The sequence below is a fragment of the Phasianus colchicus genome, chromosome 4 (genome assembly GCF_987193195.1).
Source record: "Phasianus colchicus chromosome 4, bPhaCol1.hap1.1, whole genome shotgun sequence".
Lineage (NCBI taxonomy): Eukaryota > Metazoa > Chordata > Aves > Galliformes > Phasianidae > Phasianus > Phasianus colchicus.
The window spans coordinates 14,997,348-15,019,018 of NC_143439.1; the positions used below are offsets into that span (position 1 = coordinate 14,997,348).

At 36.2% G+C, this 21,671-nt stretch overlaps 1 long non-coding RNA gene across 2 annotated transcripts in view; it reads right to left on the reverse strand.

The window, feature by feature from the left end:
* Positions 1-21,357, reverse strand: part of LOC116226157 (uncharacterized) — a 100,057-nt gene extending 78,700 nt beyond the window's left edge. Inside the window, exons 1-8 of one of the 2 annotated variants that reach the window (XR_016465831.1) lie at positions 20,652-21,357; positions 13,262-14,612; positions 12,618-12,678; positions 10,280-10,483; positions 8,725-8,858; positions 7,793-7,907; positions 5,382-5,487; positions 3,502-3,574 (exon numbers count right to left, since the gene is read on the reverse strand). This is a non-coding gene — a long non-coding RNA (uncharacterized LOC116226157). The remainder of the gene's footprint in view (positions 1-3,501; positions 3,575-5,381; positions 5,488-7,792; positions 7,908-8,724; positions 8,859-10,279; positions 10,484-12,617; positions 12,679-13,261; positions 14,613-20,651) is intronic. The other variant, XR_016465832.1, reaches the window with a different exon arrangement.
* Between the last annotated feature and the right edge of the window lie 314 nt (positions 21,358-21,671).

A 21,671-nucleotide genomic window follows, 5' to 3' on the forward strand; every position in this document is an offset into this window, starting at 1 on the left:
CAGAACGGGTTTCCTTTCAAATATAAATGTCAATAATTTGAATTTAGCAAAATGCTTTTCTATGAGAGCTTCATAAATTCATATAGAGATATAAAAGATTCAAAAATACCCAAATAATTATCTTTGCAAGCTGTAAAGTCTTAAGGCACTACTGAAAGCAACAGTAATAGAAGATCAAACAGATCAAAACTTTCATCCTTACTTTATTATTTTAGGAAAAGCGGATCCTAAAAGGAACAAAGAAATGGCAGATAGTTTTGGCCTTTGTCATAAAGGACACTAAAAGGCTTTTGCTTAAGTCTATCACTAACTTAATAGAGTTCAATGGGATTGAACAAGTGCTTACAGCTAACATCTGCTGAGCTGCTTTGCAGTTCCAGATGTTGATTTGCACGTTCCTAAGGTTTTTTTTATGTTAATTTTTGCTTCTAAGTGAAACAAGTCAGGTGGATATATCAAACATAGAAAATCAATCACTTCACTTTTTTTTCTCTGACTCTTCCACTTCTTTTAGAGTTCAGAACTTTTTAAAGCCTTTTATTTAATTCCTACCTGTAAACCAGCATACCAAGTCTCTGAAATGGAATTAAAATTTAATTTCTCTGTGTAGCACACACCCTATTAAAAAAAGAATCCACTCAAATCAATCCTATTCAAGGGACAGATTCCTGTGCTTGAGCAGCCACACACAATAGCCATTTTATTTAGAGAAAGCTGTCTTGCAGCTGGACGCTTGGTTTTGTTAGTTCTCATTTCTCAGGTTATGGTTACCAGACATCCTTCTGTTCCTCAAATGCTTGAGGCGCTATGGGGTGAAATTGCCAAACTAATGGGTACAGAATAATGCCTGAAATTCTGGGAGCAGTAATGGAACTAATGCAAGACATTCTCCACTGTACTGCTGTGAAAGCATGCTTCAGTAAGTTGCCACATGTTGTTACTGAAGCTTTCTTAATAAATGCCATCGGTAGAAATACAGAAATAGTAAGTTATTTGATTTAAAATTCAATTTCAGGTAATTTATTTTATTTGTTGTTATTGGCTTTTATCTATAACAGTGACAGGCAAAACAGTCATTTATGTGATTTAGACACCTAGCCATCTCATTTTTGCACTACCTGCTCCTAGAATAGGCAGAGAATTACATGCAGCGTTGTCATACAGTGGCTCTGCTGAATGTAAATTGTCATCTCAATCTGTTATGATGTATCATACAGTTAGCACTGTAGGACACTTGAAAATTATCCTACTTTTCTTCATAACATCACGTGGGGAAGGAGACATGCTGGCTTCTTTTTAAGTTCTTGTGCCTTCTCGCTCTAAAACCCTCTGCTGAGTAAAAATATCTGTCAGTTTACACATTTCATTGTCATCTACTTTCCACACATCGATTTCCCCAGAGACATAAGTTGATTGATTTTTATTTTTTTTTTTTAAGCTGTGTTATACTTCAAGCGAGATGCTAAAGGAACAAAACTAGATACTTTGAAGCTACTATCTTGTGTTATATTTTCTACAGCATTCTGTTTCTTTTATGCTGATTAAATAGGCTCCTGTCTTTTCCAAAGCAATCTTAACACATCAGAATAGACCATTTTCTGGATATGTTTATAGTAAGTCAAAAGAAAGCAGAGAATTATCTTAGAGAAACACATCTGCTAACCAGATTCACAGTAGGTGTAACTGATGTGTTCTAATACAAGTAACTAGCTCTGAATATTCTTCACAAGCTTTAATTAAAATTTTCTTTTTTTTTAATTTAACACCACACACTCAGCTAGGCAAAAATCAAGGTGATTTACTTGAATACATGGCATTCACACAGAAACTGAGTGACATTTCTCATTCCACCCTGCTCAGTATATGTCCTTTTATCACACTTGGAATTCAATTAAGACTTCAACGTGCAGGTTTGAAGTGGAAAAAATAGCAATAAAGAAAGGTAACTTTATGAAAATTCTATAGAACAACGTAGCAGACCATTTCTCTCAAGCAAATAGTGTGAAGTTTTGAAGTTCAATTAGCAATCAGCAGAACCATAAGGAGCTGGAAGGGAGACCTCTCTGTTTTCAGCATCCTTTCTGTATGTTTTAATAAATGCTTTGAGTTCAACAAATATAAATGAACTGGAATTACAATTTTTAAGGTATGGTCATATATATTGGATATATATATATATATATATATATATATATATATATATATATACACACACACTGCAATTCACAAAGTCTTTCAATACTGTTTAAGTAGTCAGGTACTCAAGCTATCACAAACTGTCAGAAATGTCATTTTCAGCAGCAGCTGTGCATGCTGTCACCAGCTACTTTCACGCAACATAATAAACCAATGGCAAGCATACTTTCTGACTTCTCTATTAACAGAGCACTGCAGGCGATGGATAAATGGGAGCCTATTCTTCTATAGCAACTGGAGAGCTGCATGAGAATTTAAGAAATAAAATAAATGAAGATAATCCACTCCCTGATACAAAAGAATCACTACTCTTCAAAATCTGGTCTCTGTATTGCTTAGGGGAAACAAGTTATTGCTGCGGTTTATTGCCTGTTTTACAGTTGTAAGTTATTAAGAGATCAATAAAGTACAGGACAATTTACTATTGACAAAATTGTTTATCTTTTCAGTCACAAAATACTCTGAGGTAGTATTGAAGTAAACGTGTCATTTATAATCCAGCAAACATCTAGGGCAATATAATTCCTCTATAACAGATTCAGATACCAAGAACTCACTGCCTACTACCAACACTCATTTACTGCATGTATGATTTGGAATTCAAGAAGTCTTAAAAGACTTAATTAACGATCACCATCTTTTATTTCCAGAAAATTATTATTTCTTATGAAATGAGATTCATAAGAATCCTTATGCTCTTGAGAACTAAGTCAATTGTTTATGTGGCATTAAAAAAAAGAAAAGAAGCATAGTTAATGCATTGATCCAAGTAAGAATCATCCGCAAAAGTATTGTGAATGCATTTGCAGCCTGTCATATGTATTCATTTCAGCACATTACATCATTAATTACTCTCTACCAGAGATCATTTGTTGCTCACTTTGGTCTCAAATATTCTGAAAGTGGCAAACCTTTTCCTCCGTGTTTGCAAGTTCTTTTGAAGGTATTTTTTTTAATGTGTAGCGGTACTTTTTAAAGTTGTACTATAGATACAGTGCAACAAAAATCGCTCTACTGAGTATACTTGATAAATTTGAGTTCATGCTTAAAGTATTTCCCAATCTTGGGAAATACTGAAAGTCCTTATCTTCACTCAAGACTTCATTAGCTGTTAGCATTATGCTTTGAATCAATCTTCTGTACCATCTTAAAACAACACAGAAGTGATATCCTGAAGCAATTAGAAATATATATCTAAGTTCACAGGATCAGCTCACTCTCCAGTGCAAACATTGAAAATGTTAGTGACTTAGCTAAAAGTTTTGTATTATAGAATAATTCCCTTGCCCAAAAGTTTTCACTTACTTGATTTCTCTACACAGTAAAATGACTAGCTCTTGATTTCACTTCAGATCTGCATAGGTAATAGGTGGCTTTCCTGAAACAAGAAGAGGCAGAGAGCCTGCATACCTGAGAGAGTATAAAGATAAATAGCAGGAAGCTAAAATCCTAATTAACTCCATAACAAACTTCTTCAGTGAGTTTTACCTAAATAAGACCACTTTACATACTCTACCAAAGAGATTAGACTCTTGTTCTGCGGGTAATTTTATTATTTCTATAAAACTGATGTTGTTCTATTATGTGGGAAACCTATTGTAAGGGAAACCTTACAGCCACCACCACTAAAATCTCCTTAGAGAAAGGAGAAGCAGGAAAGAGGATTTGCTCTGTGAAGTAACATGGACTGTTACTGTTTTACCTGGAATAACAATTAATACTTATTACTAGCAAACTTATAGATAACTGTCTGCTGCATTACAACAACTGAAATTCTCCAAACATTAAGGAAAGAAAGTTAACCAAAGTTCTACATTAAAATTTTATTGTTAAAGACATAAAGTTGGAGCGTTTCCAGAGATACACAAAAATTATCCAAGGGAGGAAACAGCTCCACAGGGAGGACAGGCTGAGAAAGCTGGGGCTGTTCAGCATGGAGAAGAGAAGGCTCCGAGGAGACCTGAGAGCAGCTCTTGAATGAACATGTTTAATACACATACCTGAGGACTTCAGCATATCTTCCTTAAGGGTTTCTAGAGCCCAGCCAACGCAGACAAGGGAAGACTCACTCTTCTAAGGAAATAGCATCTCAAAAGTATGAAGGCAGCTCTCATGCCTGACCCATAAGCACACAATGCCTGGAGCATTGTTACATTCTGAACACTTTTTTTAATTGAACCCAACAGCAGAAACACTAGTACAGACCCTCCTGGTAAAGTAAGGAGGCATCCTGCAACTGTTTTGCTATTACCTTAGGAATAACTCCGAAATAAAGCCATTAAAACAATCCAGTTGGCAAACAGTAAATTGATACAGAAGAGTTCAAAGAAATCTATATTTTTTCTCACATTTTGTTTACTCGTGCTCTTCACCAGCATTTTATAACACTTTTTAAAAGGTCCCTAGAAGCCTTCTCAACAGAGCTCACCAGATTTAATCTATTCCATATTACTCAGGTCTTCTTTCACAGAAGCGAAGCCTAAAAATTGAGGTACTTACAGCTAGCTTTACACAGAGCTCCCCGCAGAGTTACTCCTACCATCACCCTAGAGCCCATATAGAAGAGAACTCTAATTAAGAGCCTAACAATGCAGCCAGACATTTAACCTGAGATATCCTCTTCAAAAAATACCATCTCCCTAAGAGCCCGATTTGGAAACCTGCTCAGAGAAATTTGCTTTAAATCCATCCTTAAAAAATACACCTAACCTCCTCTGCAGTGAAAAGAGTTCACTAAGAAAGATTGTTGTTCCATTAAACACTGCCAACATCACTAATCTTACTCGTTTGCTCACAAATTTCATAGTCATTATAGAACTTGTGGATTTTTATTCTTCAGTGCAACTAGGGAACGGATTATTCTGCTTGACATCAGTGTAATTACATAGAACTTGGCAGAAAACTTTGGTATCCTTTTCTTTCTTGTTAATTCAGTCTTTAGCCTGAAGTTGGACAACCACTATTTGGCAATAGAATACCAGCAAAACCCAATTTATCGCAGGTCTGGTAGAGCTCTTGTAGCTGGGCAAACATATGAGATTGCTGTATCTGTGAACCCAAACAGTTAGTTTAATTCCTGTAAGCTATAGTGCCAGCTCTTTCTTTGGCTTGCCCACTACTCTTGTGCACAAGCCATTTCTACATGCCATCTGTTTGTGAAAATGAAATTTTGCAGAACAACTCACCAACTCTGTGTGTTCAGACATGATCTTCCAGACTCATCAACAAGGATATTCGCTTCTGGTGCTGTGCTTTGGGTTACCAATTAATCATTTAAAAGACATATGACAGCTGAATCAAATAGTACAGAAACCATGTAAAGATTTTTTTAAAAAGGAAAAACCTCTATGCTTTGACCAGTTCAAGAAAAAAAATATATAATTATCCAATTCAACAAAACAAACAGAACACTTGCATGCATCTTTATTATATTCAATACATGTTTTTAACTCTTTAATGAGAAAAAAAAGTAAAATTTGATGTAATCAGATGACATTCAGCTAGCTGACTTCCAGTAGATTGAAGACCATTTAGGTATACATGTGATCTTGAGAAACCGTACTATAGAGCGTCTAAATACTAAGAGGCACTTATTAAGACAGAAAATAGAGAGTATCAATACTATAATTCTATAAGCAGTGAAACCTGCAAATCCAAACCTACAGAGGCATTTTAGACATCTGATTCTAACCTAATCATGAAAGTTAGGAGCCTATATGATTTTGTGCATACCTATCTAGACTACAGCCCTTGGGCCACATGCATCCCTGGACAACTCATACTGCAGCCATCCCCTGCTCTGCACCACTGTGGTAGTGGCTCTCTCCTGGTGCACACCCATTGCACAGGAACAATCAAATCACCAATATATGATTGACACCATCTGGGCTGAAGCCAAAGGACACGAAGGGCACGACTGTGCTGGCTGCTTCTCGCACCCATCATGTACATGTGGCCACTTGGTGAGAAAAGACGCAGTGACCGCCAATACTAACATTTCAATCTACATCATGGCATCTCAGAAGAAAACAGAACCCAAAAAAATTGTGGATTAAGGAAGAGTGTTCAAAGAAAAATGGGCAGATGAATAATTTTTTGTCAACACAAATAACATGCGCTTAATTTGTAAGGAAACAGTGTTGGTTTTCAAAGATCACAATTGGAAAAGACATTATCTGCAGAAACATTGCCAAATTCGATGCATATCAAGGAATGCTCCTTAAAAACAAAATAGCAAAACTGAAAACAAATCTGTCATCTCAACAAAATATTTCCAAAAAGTTAAAACTCAAACAGACTCTGTTATGTGATTGCTAAAAGAATCAAAGCCATTTCCCGATGGTGAATTTATTAAGCAGTGTATGGAAAGCATGACAGATATAATGTGCCCTGATAAAAATGAAGACTTTTCTAAAATCAATTTGTTTTACCAGACTGTAGCTGGGCAAACTCAAGAAACAGGAAAATCTAACAAAATAAATTTGGAGAATAAAGCTGCTTATTTCAGATTTTATGCTTGGGAAACAGGTGAAAGTACAGATGCCACAGATACAGCTCAACTTGCCATTTTCATTAAAGGTATTGATAACAAATATAACATCACTAAAGAAATTAGTGCTTCCTTGGTGCTATTGAAAGATACAACCGAATCTCTTGATTTGTATAAGACAGTAAATGTTATGTTAAAGCAATTTTTTTAATATCTTGTCAACATATCTGGTATAGCTACTGATTGTGCCTCAGCAATGGTGAGTGAAAAAGAGAAACTTATTGATAGAATTGCTACCAGCAACTCATGTTCAACGAAATACCACTGCATTGTACATCAAGAAAATTTATGGGAGAAAGCTTTAAAGCAGATAATGTCATGCAAATCATCAAACTACAAATTTCATAAAGTCCAATGGATTGAACCGTGTTGTTTATGGGGTCATCATTTATTTTTCTAAAGGAAGGTGGCTAAGTTGGTGTAAAATGCTAATAAGATTTTATGATTTGTGAATTGAAATCAAGTCATTTATGGAACCCAAAGGAAAATCTTTACCAGAACCTGAAGATGAAAAATGGCTCACAGATTTTGCATTTTCAGTGGATTTAACCACTCATTTAAAGGAATTGCATATGCACCTTCAAAGTGAAAAATCAACTTATCTGTGCTGGTTTCAAGCCATAACGGCATTTAAAATTAAATTTAAATTATGACAAACTCCAGTTATACAAATAATAACTACAGGAACTTTGATGTGTTGGCAAAACACAGTCCTGTGAACAGCCTCGCTTTCAGTTTTGATAAAGGAAATGTTGACAGGATTCAAGATTTTCAAAAAATGTCCTCAATTTTTTTTTTTTTTTTTTTTTTTTTGCATATTCACAACTCCTTTTTCAGTTGACATGAATATGACTATTCCTTTTCACTCATTATGGCCCAAGCAAACCAAAAGGTTGGTTATCCATGATTTAGTAGGTGATATAATATGTACACTTTAAGTACGCTTTACAGAAGTAATTGTTACAAAATTTGCCATTTATAAATATACATTACACTAGAATAAATTAAGGAAATATCTCAGTTTATTCCGTGGCAGCACAGACTCACCTTTGGATATTACAAAAAGAAGGAAGCAAGACTTCAGTTCATCATCATGATATATTTTTTGACTGTGTGTTTTGCCTGGGTTTTTCGTAGCTGAAGCCACTATTATATTGACAGCCTAAGTAAGATATGTAAAACATACCTGTTAGACTGATCTTCAGGAAAACTGTTTTAAATGCTTAAAAACTCACTTTCACGATTTTACAGTAGTCAAAAGTCATTGTACTACTGCAGTCTAGGAAGTGTTTCCATAATGCTTAAGATTACTGGAGATTAGAATTTGAAAGTTATAAAATAAGATCTATTCATCATTCTAAAGAATACATGAAGATGAGAATTGTTGCAGCACAGGACAGCATTTTCATCAAAAAGTTGTATTTTATGAACTCAGGTTTGAAATATTGAAATCATATGAGATACCCTACTTTCACATTATTTCGTGGCGTCACATATAATCACCTTCCTTGACTTGATGAATCTTATAGAATTACTGTCAAGCTATATTTGGCTGAGAGATCTGTTTATGTGAAGCTCATTCATAGTTTTGCTTCTAAGTGAAAAGATAAATCCATCTGCTGTCTTTCATGTCACCTTTTCATAAAAGCCTGCAAGATAAAGCCTGTAGTATTTTTTTTTTTAAAAAAAGATCTTTCTTCAGCTGTTCCATTTTCAACTATCAAATGAAGGCTTTTCAGTACAGCACACTGAAGCTCCTCTCCACTGAGGTTATGAAGCATCATTAATTCTTAGCTTTAATATCTACACATGCAAGATGGTCACATATTCTAATCTCATCAAACGTCTACTTCAAACACAGGTTGTGGTGCAAAAAATGTCATGAGCAGGTTCTTACCTTACTGAGTTACTTACTCCAACTTCATTCCAAATAAACTATTACTTAGAGCCAAAGAATTAAGGCAAGATATTTTACTTACGTTCTTACCACTCGACATTTTGAGACTATTTGCTGTCTGGGGACTTTGATTCCTAAGTTAGAATTTCTTAATTCCAAACTAGCCAAGCTTTTAAACTAAGGTTAAACACATTCATCTTGGTTTAGTACAGCCACCTATGGGAAAATGGAAAGAAGTTTTAGTGAGACACCTAAACCCATCCTTATCTACAGTAATTCATGACTTCTTAAACGTAGCCTCAGATTAAGAACTAGAATAAAACTAAACCTGAAATGGTCAGCTGATTAGAGGGCAAGATGTTTGCTTAGCACAACAGCAGGCATGCTGAGTCTGATTAGAAGTGGGCAAAGCAGCCACCTGATTCTGCTAACTCTACCTGGTTACTCAATCTAACAAGAGTCCTACCGGAATTTATGGATCACAAAATGACACTTCACTGCTCCTGGGTTCACCATATTTCCTATGCCAACACCCTAGTGCAAACTACGCCAAGTAGAAATTCCACATTTGCCATTCAAAGAGATGATACTAACACAGATACAGTCAGAATTTTTTGTGAAGTTTGCATCTGTGGTGTAAAACTAGACATCTGGCAACAGGCTTCAGCTTACAGGGCAAGAGTTTAAGCGGTGTTTGTTCTGGGTGGTTTCTTTTCAGAGAAGTAGAGAAGGATTGGGCACATAGCCTTGAACTCTTTGAAATCTTAAGCAGTGTCACTACATATCAAAGTACTACAGAAAAGAATGGTGTAGTCAAAAACGTATATTTCGTATGATAAAGTGAAAGATGGTACCAGTGAGGCATGAGTCATCACCTCTTGACATTTAATTTAACAGAACATTGAGAACAAGAGTGCTGATAATGCTGGAAGCTGATATATCAAAGCAACAGAAAATTCGAAAATTTAAAACGACAAAAGATACAGTCAACTAGAAAAGAGACCACAGTGATTCCCATTCAAAACAATACTATGTTCAGCCACCAGGGCACTACATATTAGAAGGAATGCATCAACAGGGCAACTGCACTAATCCACAGCTTTGTGACAATAGCTACACGTTCTTGGGGAGGTACAGGCAGCTCCTTCAGCTTCCAGTTAGCTCTTCCACCCAAAAAGGCTTTGCACAGGGAGCATTTCAAGCTGGTTCAGGATAGAATGGCTGGCCTACTTCCTTAACTTTTGTAGGTAGTTTGTTAAGATGTAATACTATTGCAATAAAGACTAGTGCTCTCTGACAGCAGCAGTGCAGATAGATGTCCAGTGTATGTATAAAACTTGGAAATCCCAGTGACCTTACAAAGAATTTAAAAATGAATTGACTTTCTCAGTGAATTTACTTCAGTCTGGTTAAGAAGTACACACAATACTATGCCATTTATTCATGGACTGCTTTTTGTTGGTTTTATTGTTTTTGTTGATGTTGTTTTAAGATTAATGACATTAGCTTGGAAGGCAGATGTACAAAAAGCATCAGGAAGAACCATTCACCTTGTGATACTGAAAACCATCTTATTAAAATGCATAAGTAACTAGAACACAGATAATGAAGGAAACATAACTTCGCCAGCAACTCACCTCAGGGAGATTTGTTAATATGACAGAGCAACAATTCACAATTCATTCTTTCACTCTTCTGAGCAGACAGAGGTTGACTCACGTTGAATATTACCAGTGTATTTCTTTTCCTATTTATCGCTCATAAAATTTTCACTGAGAGTAGTTTCAACTGAAGGGAAGGAAGACAGTTCTTTTGCATCTTCCTAATTCAAGGAGTAGCAACTATTAAACAGAGAATAGGGTACAAGGGGAGTCTTTTGTTATGATCCTAAAATACTGTAGAAATAAGGAGTGGAACAGAGGATACAGCATATGTGCCAAACACTTCAAAATGCAGACAGTCAACTGCTGACATGGGGGATGCTAATCCACCATTTCTGTGTACTTACTGGTAAGCAGACTTCCAGATAAGTAAGACGATTTAAAATCTAGGTCTTGAGCTTTGCTGTTCTCAAGAACTTGCAGCTCTGACTAATTTCAGCTTTCCCTCCCATCACAAAGTTTCATCTGAGATTTCTGTAATTTGTAAGAATGGATCTGTCATTGCAGAAGTTAATATCCCTAGCCTGATACCTCAGTTTAGGAAGTAACATTTTCCTCAAGCTCATGTTTTAGAACCAAAAAAAAAAACCTGAAAATAATTTCTCCCAAATTCTCATCTCCCCATCTTTCACAGAACAGAACTTGGTGGTGAAAATGATCAATTATTAGCAAAGATCATTGAAGATACAGATTACAGCGTTCAGAAAGTTTGTCAAGAATGCAACATCATAACTTAAATACATACTCAACAAAAACATCCATCTAAATCCTATAATCTTTATATTTCTGCATGAGGACAGCCATCTAGGGGAATACTTTAAGGACTGAAAATACACCTCCTGTGCATCTAGAACTGTGCCATAACATACATTTGTCCAAGAGCTGCAAGAAAACTGATAGCCATTTGTTGGCCTCCAGGATACTGAAAGTTGTATTTGCTGTTTCAGTTTCTTTCTAACCGAAAAAAAAAAAAAAAAAAACCACACACAGGACCTCTGATGCCTTCTATGCAGTACATCTGCTGGATTTTGTTGTCTGCTTTTTTTTTTTTTTTAAGCTTACTAGCTCAATAGATTGGTCTTTTCACATGACGCTCTCATCTGATCCTTCTCTTGTCTGTATGCCATGATTCATAGAGAATCACATTTACTTGTGTTCATTCCTTGGTTTGCCAAGTGACAAGTTTATTGGCCACATTAATGATGTCACAGATTTTCTTCATACATCAGTCATCTCAAGTGGCATTTAGAAAGGGCATTTTCTGCCTACAATCAATAGCTTCTGTAGCTGCTGTAATATTTGTTCTTACTTAGGGATATTACTCAGAATATAAAAGCAATTGATTGTAGGCAGAAAATACACTTGCCAATTACAGATGGAAAGGGGAAGAATCTAAAGCGCCCTCCAGCTTAAGTACTTCCAGCTGGTGATACACCAGTACTAATCAACATACGTGTTTGAGAGTCACCAGAGCCTTCTCAAGCAAACGCCTGATTGTCCTCACAAGCTGAAACCCAAAGTATGATTTATTCCAGTGAAAACATGAATCCAAATTTCTAATGCTGAGTTTCTCAGAGATCTACTTTCACAGTGAAAGAACAGGAATACCCTGTCAATGAATTAAAGTGGTAAAAATGCAAGTTAATAATGCTTCTTACTATACAAACTGGAACAGATTTAAAGTATTGTTCTTTCTTCTTTGGAATGAAGTTTAAGTAGGTGATAACCTGCATATTTGATTTTAACAGGTTGTGATTAATAAAGAGTGGCATTACTAATTACAACAAAATGTCAGCGTATCTTTGGTTTGGTGCACGGCCAGAACATTTTCCAGTTCTGAAGTCTGGCCTGATAGCCACAGCCTGGAAAGTGGAACAGGCACATACATACTTGCCTCATTTCATACATAATGTTAGACAATTACACGCAGAAAATTGCTCCAAACAACCCTATTTCAGACTACTTTGTCTTCTTATCCCCAAACTTGCAACCACATAAGCATTCATTTCTGTACTCCATTGCAGATGGCTGAAAGGAATTATCCCAGATTTCAGTAGTACCTCTGGTCATAAACTATTCATTCTCACGTTCCCCATCCATGCATAGGGTAGACCATATGATAACAGTAAAGTTGGAAGAAAAAGAGAATTCAAAGGCAACTTTCAACAAGCTTAACATAAGCAACAACAAAACGGCCAGATCCCAGGAGCTGCCAGTTTGAAAAACAGCTTTCACAAATTGTGATATCTCACTTGTTTATACAAATATCAGAGAATTCTTGTACAGGCTGCTTTAAGGCTCAATTTTAACGTACCTCGGTGAGATAAAGGTATAAGTTCCAGTGACACTGGATTGGAGTACATAATTCCATCTTTCTGAAAGAATAGAAATGAGCTGCAGTTAGCACAAAATCAGTTTTGCTTGTTGTTTTCCATGCAGCTCTTAGAGATTAAGGAATTCTTCTGAACAGATGCAGTCATTAGACCCTGCTGTAGATGGAATTCTAGATTCATGATTCAGAAACAATACTTTCAGCACATTTCTTCCATAAATGAAATTCAGATGCCAGTGCAAAAACTATATAAAATGTGAACCTTTTGCCACTTACTTATGCCAAATAAATCTTTTCATTATAAAGAAGCTCTTACTTTCATAGGTATTTCAACAGAATATGTATGTTAAATAACCTGTGTAGAATAATAAATATCATAATATCATAAATTAGATTTTTCTGCACTTACAAATTCTAGTTACTTGAGGATTTAAAGTTAATCACTTGATAAGTTTGAGTACTCTTCGCAGTATTTTGGGACCCATAATCTAATTTCCAATCTTTCTATATGCACAATTTCCTTATGAATTCCTATATATTATCAGTCTACACATATTGAGTCTGAAAAACTGCTTTAGATTGTTTTAATACCAGCAAAAACAATGTGAAATATAGGGTTTTGTTACTCAGAGACTTTATTCAGAGTCATCAAAACAGGCAAAGCTTTCAGTCAATGCTTCAATCAGCATCTTTGCACTTGATCCAGTCTGAAGTTTTCAAATTTAACAGTCACCATCCTTTCTGCTCATCCCAGTATAAAATATTGAATTAAATATTTGTTGTGGGTTTTATTCTGATGTGCTTTTGTTCTTCAGACTCCCAGCCAGACCTAAAAGCATAAGCAGAAATAGTATTAATCAGCAGTTACTTGGAAATAGGAATTATAAAAAAAATCCTTAAAGAACGCTCCCCTCCAAAATTTCACCTTTACTTGGGATATTCACCTAAACTCAAACAATTTGCACCAAATCATCACATTCAAAATGTAAAGATCATTCTCAGGAACTGCACTTGCGTTGCTAGTCAGGATTTCTTCTGATACACCATTTACTCAAAGGAATTTTCCGTGCTGTCATTGCCCTAAAGATTCCTTTCACGGTCTCAGTAACAGTGGCATCTGCAGAGGGGAGCTCCAGCCACTTGAAACTCATTAAAACATACTTGAGATTGACAATGAGTTGAAAACATCTGTCAGACTTGGCCAAGATTTCAATCAAGTGTGATGTTGCTCTGTTACTGTGGTACATTGACTTAATAAATGACTCAACTGCTGTCAATGCAAGGAAAGTTAGGTTCTAATTACTAGCCTGTTCTTTTGGCTATTTTTTTTTTTCTGAATCTGAAATTCACTTTCACTTAAAGGTTCAATGTGCACGTGACATGCATTATAACTAATTTGCTGAATCTACAAGCTAGGGTAAGATGGTATAGACTGGCTTTATAACTTGCTGTATTAGGCATCAGCTAATGTCTAACGTGGTATACATATAAAGATCCTCCTATGCACTACTACAAACAGCCTAAGAATGATGAAAAAATGACTGATACTTTTCAGCTTCATTTTTTTTAACGTCAACAAGTCCCAAACAATTCTGAGCAAAAAGCTTCTAAGAACCTACTGTCACTTTTGAAAAATAACATCCAGACAAACCTCTTAGTTAAACAAGCTATTTTTCAAAGAAGCTGAAGAAGTGTATACCTAACTGAAGGTCTGCCGCAGTCAGAAATGAAAGGGCTGTTCTACTGTTTCAAATGGAATGGGAAAGAAGTAGCATATGATTAATTCTTACCTCCAAAAAGCCAGTTTTCTCTCAGATGTAAGTAAAGCAAATCCTATCTGGTGACAGATGGGCTTCTTTCTTCCTCTTCTCATAACAATTTTGTCCTGCTTTGTTTTCAGAGTCTATTTCATCCAAAGGTGTTACAGGGACTTCTTGAGCTGTCCTTTCTTGGAAAGGGTCATATTAACATGATAGTCTAGAGGAAGTAATGATTTTACACCATAGGGCCGTAGCCTAGAAAGCTGTTACAATTATTATTTACTTGGTAGAAGTCACTCATATTTGATGAGTATGCCACATAGTAAATCTATAGCTGCACAAAAACCTTGTCAATTGAACAGTAAGTCCTATCATTCTCACGTGTGAAGGATGTCAATAGAAATTATTTTATGAAATCTTACTTACAATAAACAGATTTACTTCATTTTGAGAGTTTGAGTTTTTAGTTTTTGGTTTGTTTCAGTTTTTTTTAGTTTTTTTTATTATTATTTTTGTTTGTTATTGTACAAAGTAGCCAGGCTTACCAACCGCTCTCAGAGGCTTCTTCTTCAACTAAATCTAGTAAAGATTGACCTTAAACCAGCACAGCAGATGAAGGCAAATGAGAAGGGCTTTAAACATCCTACCCAGGCTGCACACAGATTTACGGGAGATCAAATTCAAGGCTGTATCTCTGGGTAGGAGCAATGAAGAGTAAACACATGGTTCTTGTTCTTTACAAGTCAGTCATCCCCACTTGCAAACACTGACAAGTTCAGATCCTGTGTGCAACAGAACTGTAGCTCCAAATTATGTTTCCTTCATTTTTTAGGTTATTTTTTCTTTGAAAATACCACTGCCATTTTCTGAATGGATTAATATTACTTGAGGAAAAAGAAAGAATAGGAAAGGAAAATAAAGAAAGAGTTAATTATCTATTACTTAAAACTATTCCCCACTTAAATAAACACCATCTAGATTAATACAATGAAAATGTTAAATTTTCCTTGTTAAACGTATATAGTCACAGAAAATCAGTTTTTTTTATTTTACAGTAAGCAGCCCAATTACATGCATGGTTCCTCAGTGAGAGGGTGGAATACCATTTGCTGCTGCATTCTTACTTTATAAAATAAAGTTCTTCATGCAGCCAGCAGCTGTCTCTCCTAGCAACCTTTCAATTCAGAGGAGAGCATCTCTACTTCTGCTAAGATATTGCAATATGAATCTATGTAATACACTGACATATACATTGCAAGGCTATTCAATATTTTTAATAGTCTTCTGAAATACACAATATTATTGCAGTGACTTCTCTTTTTACTTCAGCTTAATGAACACAAAAATATGTTCATAAGACCAACAAAGTAAGGTTCTTTGCACTAGAAATTTGCACTTTTTTCTTTCCTAAGCTGGACAAAAAAGAAAAAAGCAGCAGCATTTTGGGCAGGCATCAAGGGTCAAGTTCAGACTACAATAATAATATCATATGCTTAGGGCTACTCACACTTCAGATAATCTTACTCTGAGCAAACTAAGAAACCGGGGGATAACAAAGAGTATGGTGCAAGCCAGTTCAGGTAAAGAAGACAAATCTAATCTTAGAAAACTGAAACAATCTTCTCTGAAGCTTTTTAGTCTCCAGGATTTAATGATAACATCCATTGACAGCTTAGTCACTGAAGTCCTTGGTGGTGTACCAGGCACTTTAACAGTGATCCAGAGAATAAGTCCGCTCCTGCCTTAATCCTGACACAATTCATACATGCAAATTTATTTAAGAGGAGGCATGAATGAAGCTCATTCATTCATAAGTACAATTGGACTGAAACGCTTGTGATGAGCAAACAGTCAGATGTTATTATTCCTTATGAACCTGCTGTATATGCATCAGTTTCTGTCCCTTTTTAAAAGCGGACAAGACAAGACGATTAAAAAGGCAATGTACATCTCAAGATTATGGTGAGGAAACATTGCACAGTGTACTCTAGAAGTCCTTAGAAATCTGTATTGTTTTATGGTCTCTAACAACATCTCATTCACTTCTCAAAAAATGCCACTTGAAAATATAGGTGAGGTCATAAATCCCAGCTGATCTCCTGCCTTTCTCAAACAAACAGAGGAGAACTGAGTCAGCTCTTTAGAAGAGAGTATTAATGGCTTCTAACGTGTTTGCTCTATTCTTCATGTTCTGTATGCAGCAGCCCTGCTGTAAATCTCTATACCCACCAAAAAAAAAAAAGTGCTAAAAGAAAAATAATAGTTACTGTAATCTAGTTGTGCTTTTCGCATCATTTTGATGAAAGCTAGCAACACTACATAATTTCACATTATTTTTATTAAGCATCTATGGCAAATACATTAATCTAATGTTCACCTAGCAGCAACATATGTACCAAAGCATAGTTGCAATAGAGTACCCTTCACCATTAGCTAAAGATAAAAAGCAAGCAAATTTTGCCTCACCTTAAGAATTGATATAAGAGATTCCTCAGTTGCATCCATACAGGATGAAATTCTCCTATATGCATACAGGCTTCCTAGTCTAATGAGTATCAAGTTTTAAATAATAGTATCTATGGAACATTTGCGTCTGCTCTAGGATAAATTTTAATCAAGAAAAATTTCAGACACTGTCATTTAAAAATTACCCTTTGTACTTGCTTTAGTCTCCAAAATAAAAGATTTTTCTTTTAGAAATCAAAGTCTTTCTGCATTTCTGCTTCAACACCTCTTACAACTGCCACTGTGTAACTGGCATCTGTACAGACAAAAGTACATTTAGCAACCTGTGGAATTCCTAGGAATAATAGGAATATCACAGTATGAGCTAGTTAATCACTTTCAAGGCCAACCTGAGCCCATTTTCTTGGCTGTGTATTCCACTCAAGTTTGTCAATGTCAAGTCAACTCTTCCCACAGATAACACATCTTCAATTAGAGTGGAAAAAAACAGTTTGCATGCAGTCCAAATCCTGCAAACTGGCAATCTTCTCATGAAAACTGCAAACAATTACTTCCATTCTCATGCAACAGTACTTCTGATTCCCCATCATTTCTCAGTTACATGAACTGATCGTTAATTTCCAAGACCAGGAAAAAAAAAACAGGGTTTTTGACAGGGGTTAGTGATTTGCCTTTTAGTCTCTGCACACAGACAACATACCCAAATAATACTCTTCTCTGCTAAATTATTAACGTAACTCACAGATTCCCACTCTAACCTCATCAAGAAACACTTATCTTTTTTCATTTCCCCCCTAAAACAACATAGGCCAGGCTTCTGAGCATTTGGAGATGGCAAGCTTTCTTACACTGAATCCAAATGAAATACAAGCTCATACAACAAACCCAGAAACTCTGGAAAAGTCAGGAAGATGATATTGAAGGTATTCTCTGGCTTGTGGATTGTGTCATGACTGATTGGCAGAAAAGAGAGCAGATAAGAAGTAGATAAAGTGCAATACTGCCTGCAGCACACCAGCTGACCACAGTCCTGCATGCTCCTACCCAGGTGGTATTAAGCATTTTCTAACACATGCTGCACTGATTTCTATTACCAAACATCTAAATAAACGTATAATTGAGTGTTTGCTGTTAGAACTTTTCATTATTCAAAATGGCAAGTTTCTGTGAAACTTTGATTTAAGTGAAGTTGTACTTTTCAGGAAAAAGCAGCGTCACAGAGAACATTATTGGTCAAGTCTGCTCTAGAACAAAAATAAAGGAATTCTTTATCATTGAAATGGATCTTGCTTTTAAACAGAAATATCAACTTGCTTCGGAATGAGCAGAATTTCTTCAAGAGGGAACACTTACAAAGAGCCCATTTTCAAACATCCTTCCCATGGGACATTTCCAGGTTACAAAGCAGGTCAGGGACTACTGGAAAAGACAATAGTTCAGCTGGGCACACACAGGTAAATCTAATATTTTTAAGTCAGTGGATAGATCTATTACTCAAAATTACAGTCATGTTCTTTACATTCCTTATATTCAAGTAACTTACTCAAAAGGGACTTCTCTAAAGAAAATTAATTGAAAATTTAACCCCAACAGACCTGCAGTAATTGTTAAGGGATTGATTCTTGTTTAAGGAACAATTTGGAAACAGGGGCTAATATACAGTCTAAATATGTTAGTGATCTAATGATTTTTCTCTGAAAGTAGAGCATCCCTAAAACCATTGCTCAAGTACTATGATCAGCACATTTGTCACAGGGGGGGGAGGCAGTGAATGGCTGCAGGTGTGGCCTAAGGGAGAAGAGACAAGGAGTTAAGCTGTGTTGGGTACAGTTAGCTCCATTAGAACCACTGTAGGACACAGCTGAGCCCATTGCCCAAGCTGCTGACACCCATGAGTGTTTAGGAAAAAGTAAAAAGAAGGCTGGGAAAGTAAGGAATAAAGAGTGAGAAACTGCATTGGAAACTGTAAGGTCAGTGAGGAAGGAGTGGGAGGTGCTGTACCAGGCACTGAAACAGAGATTGTCTTGTAGCCCATGGAGAGGACGATGATAGAGCAGGGAAGAGATGTGAGAGGGAAGAAGCTGCAGAGAAACTACTGTGTACTGATGGTATCCTCTCATTCACCTGAGCTGCTCAGTGCTAAATAGAGGGATTGGGAGTAAAGAAATGAAGTTGAGTTGGGGGGGAAAGTAAGGAGAACATTGTTTTAGAGTTTGTATTTTGCTACCGTAATTTATTTTAATTTGCAATACACTAATTTTCCTCTAAATGAGTATGTTTTTCCCATAACCCACATTGTCAAGCAAATTCCCTGTCTTTATCTCAACCCATATCTTTCTCATCCTTCTTTCTCTTCATTCTACTGCGGAGGTGGGTTGAGCGACTGGCAGGATGATTTTTGCCCTTAGAAAAGCTTTACTCACAAGCCTCAGTGCACAAGATTTTTCATAGACGACTAGGAACTTGCAACCACATTGAACTTACAAAATCCCACTAATAGCTCTAATTCTGCAGCTCTTTATAGGCAAGAAAAGACAAGGGTTCATGCAAACTCTTATTGATTTTAATGTATCTGCCTGCAAAAGTATTTTCCATACACAGAAAGCTGTGTGTCTTCTGTGAAGACTCCGTGAAGCTCTACCACAGAACAAGGTTCCACCAGCCTCAAGGAAACTGCAGGATGGGGATCATGAATTGCTCAAATGAATGTAAGCCAATATAACTGTCAAAGGCCTATGAACCAAAACAAGAAAATCTCTTAGCAATTAGCCCACAACTATTTAGCTCTATGGTCATCAAAATACTAAAGAAAAAAATTGTTGCCAATATAGTCAGGGTTCTCTTAATTTCATGCACTGTGACTTCAACAATTTCTTCATTTCTCATTTTATTTCTCTAAAAGTGGCTTCATTTAAAATCAGGGAAACCACATTTCATGCTCTTCAATTTCATTAAAAGTATACAAAAGCCCTTACTAAAAGAATACGCCTCTAATTAAACCATTGTTGCAGAAGGAATTATTGAAATGATGAATCTGAAAGCATTCTGACACACTCTACATTCCTTTGCATGTCATCCCTATAGTACACAAATAAGAAAAAGAAACAAACTCCTCCCTTAAAATAAAGCAGGTTTAGAACCTCATGATAAAGTATGAAACTCAAGAGTAACACAAATGAGTTATCTCACAGATTTTTTCAAGTGTTTCAAGAAATAAGGCCACTGATCACTGCTTCATCAGTGCAAGAACATAATATCACTTCCCCAGAAAATCTGTGTGTATCTTCTTAACAAGAAAGATACGATTATTACCCTCACTTAAAATTCTTTTCATATGGGATGTGATATACATACCCCAGGAATTGCATAAGACAAATTCAGCATCAATCAATATATGCTGCTTAATTAGCATTTGAATTGAAGCCTTGCTGAAAATAAGAGAAAGTTAAAGTGTAGTATGACTCCTCTCAGGAGGGAGCAGGAAAATAAGGTTTTTTTAAAGTACATTCTTTCCAATAGCAAAATTAACAGCAACTACTGTTCTGAGTCTGACACTGGGAAACAGAATGAGGTGGGGTTTTATTTCACTTCTGAGGAACATGAAATTAGCACTATGTCAAAACGTTGACTCGTAGCAAACCCAATTTTGTGATCAATTAAATAACTGCTCTGAATTCCAACAGTATTTTAGGAATTTCTTGGTTACAGGACTGTTACAGTTGGTGTTACAGCTGGAAAGATGATCACGGTGAAAATGGAAGAAAGAAACAAGCAGAGAAGGAATGCTCACCTGTATCCAAAGATCTAGGTTCACAAGAAAGACTCCACAGAGGAGGGATCTCCAGAAAGAGATCCTTCCTAGTGGCAGTCAGCCCTTAAATGGGGTTTACAGCCTTCACCTGTGCTCCCAGGGCTGACTCAGCCCTGTCTCAGGTGATCAATCAGTGGTTCAGGCCCTGACTCAACATTTTCCATACACAGGACAAATACATGATATATCAAGACTCTGTTTCTACATAGGTGAGAAAATATTCTTGGGAACAGCTCGAACCAAAGAAGCTTATATTTATTCAAAAAGTATTTAATAGTGTATAAGGATCTTTAGTGCCCCTCTAGCATTCAAATGTTGTACAGATAATCACAATCTGTTGGCAGTTGCATCAAATGAGACTGACAAAATATTTCAGCTAAATTCCTCATTGGTGAAGATCTCTATCACAGTCTCTTCCTTTTCAGGTTAGAATACAAAAGAGATTGAAAAGAAGAAATGTTGAAAGTTTTCTGCTTTCTTGTAGATCTGTCCAAGCAATGGAGATTGTCATAAGCTTTCTAACACTGATGCTTCACAAATGCTCCTGCCATCATTGGTCTTCTACGTTCTCTGACTACTCCCTCAAAGATGTGTTACCTCACCATCCTATAGGTACACCTACAACTTCAGAGTGTGAAAAAGAAAGAGACACTGGGAAAGCAAGTGAATATTCTGAGTCTTGTTCAGTCCTTAACATATTATGTTTCCATGTGATGTGTAACACCCTAAGACTTCCTCCTAGCTCCAAGTTGACAGAGAGATGATATCAATGCTCAGTGCCATAGGTTTGCTATTTTTCATTCCAGAAGCTACTTCAAAATTGAGCTATTCCCTTACCTATACAAAGGATGAATGAAAGAGATACTAATTCTCTGCATTTTTTTAATTCCTATTGACCTTGTCACATCAGCCTGGTGCCTAACAAAAGACTCAGAAAATCATTTCCAGTAAGACAAACCCTATTTTTACTAAGCAAGAGGCATAAGTGAACAGATTCCA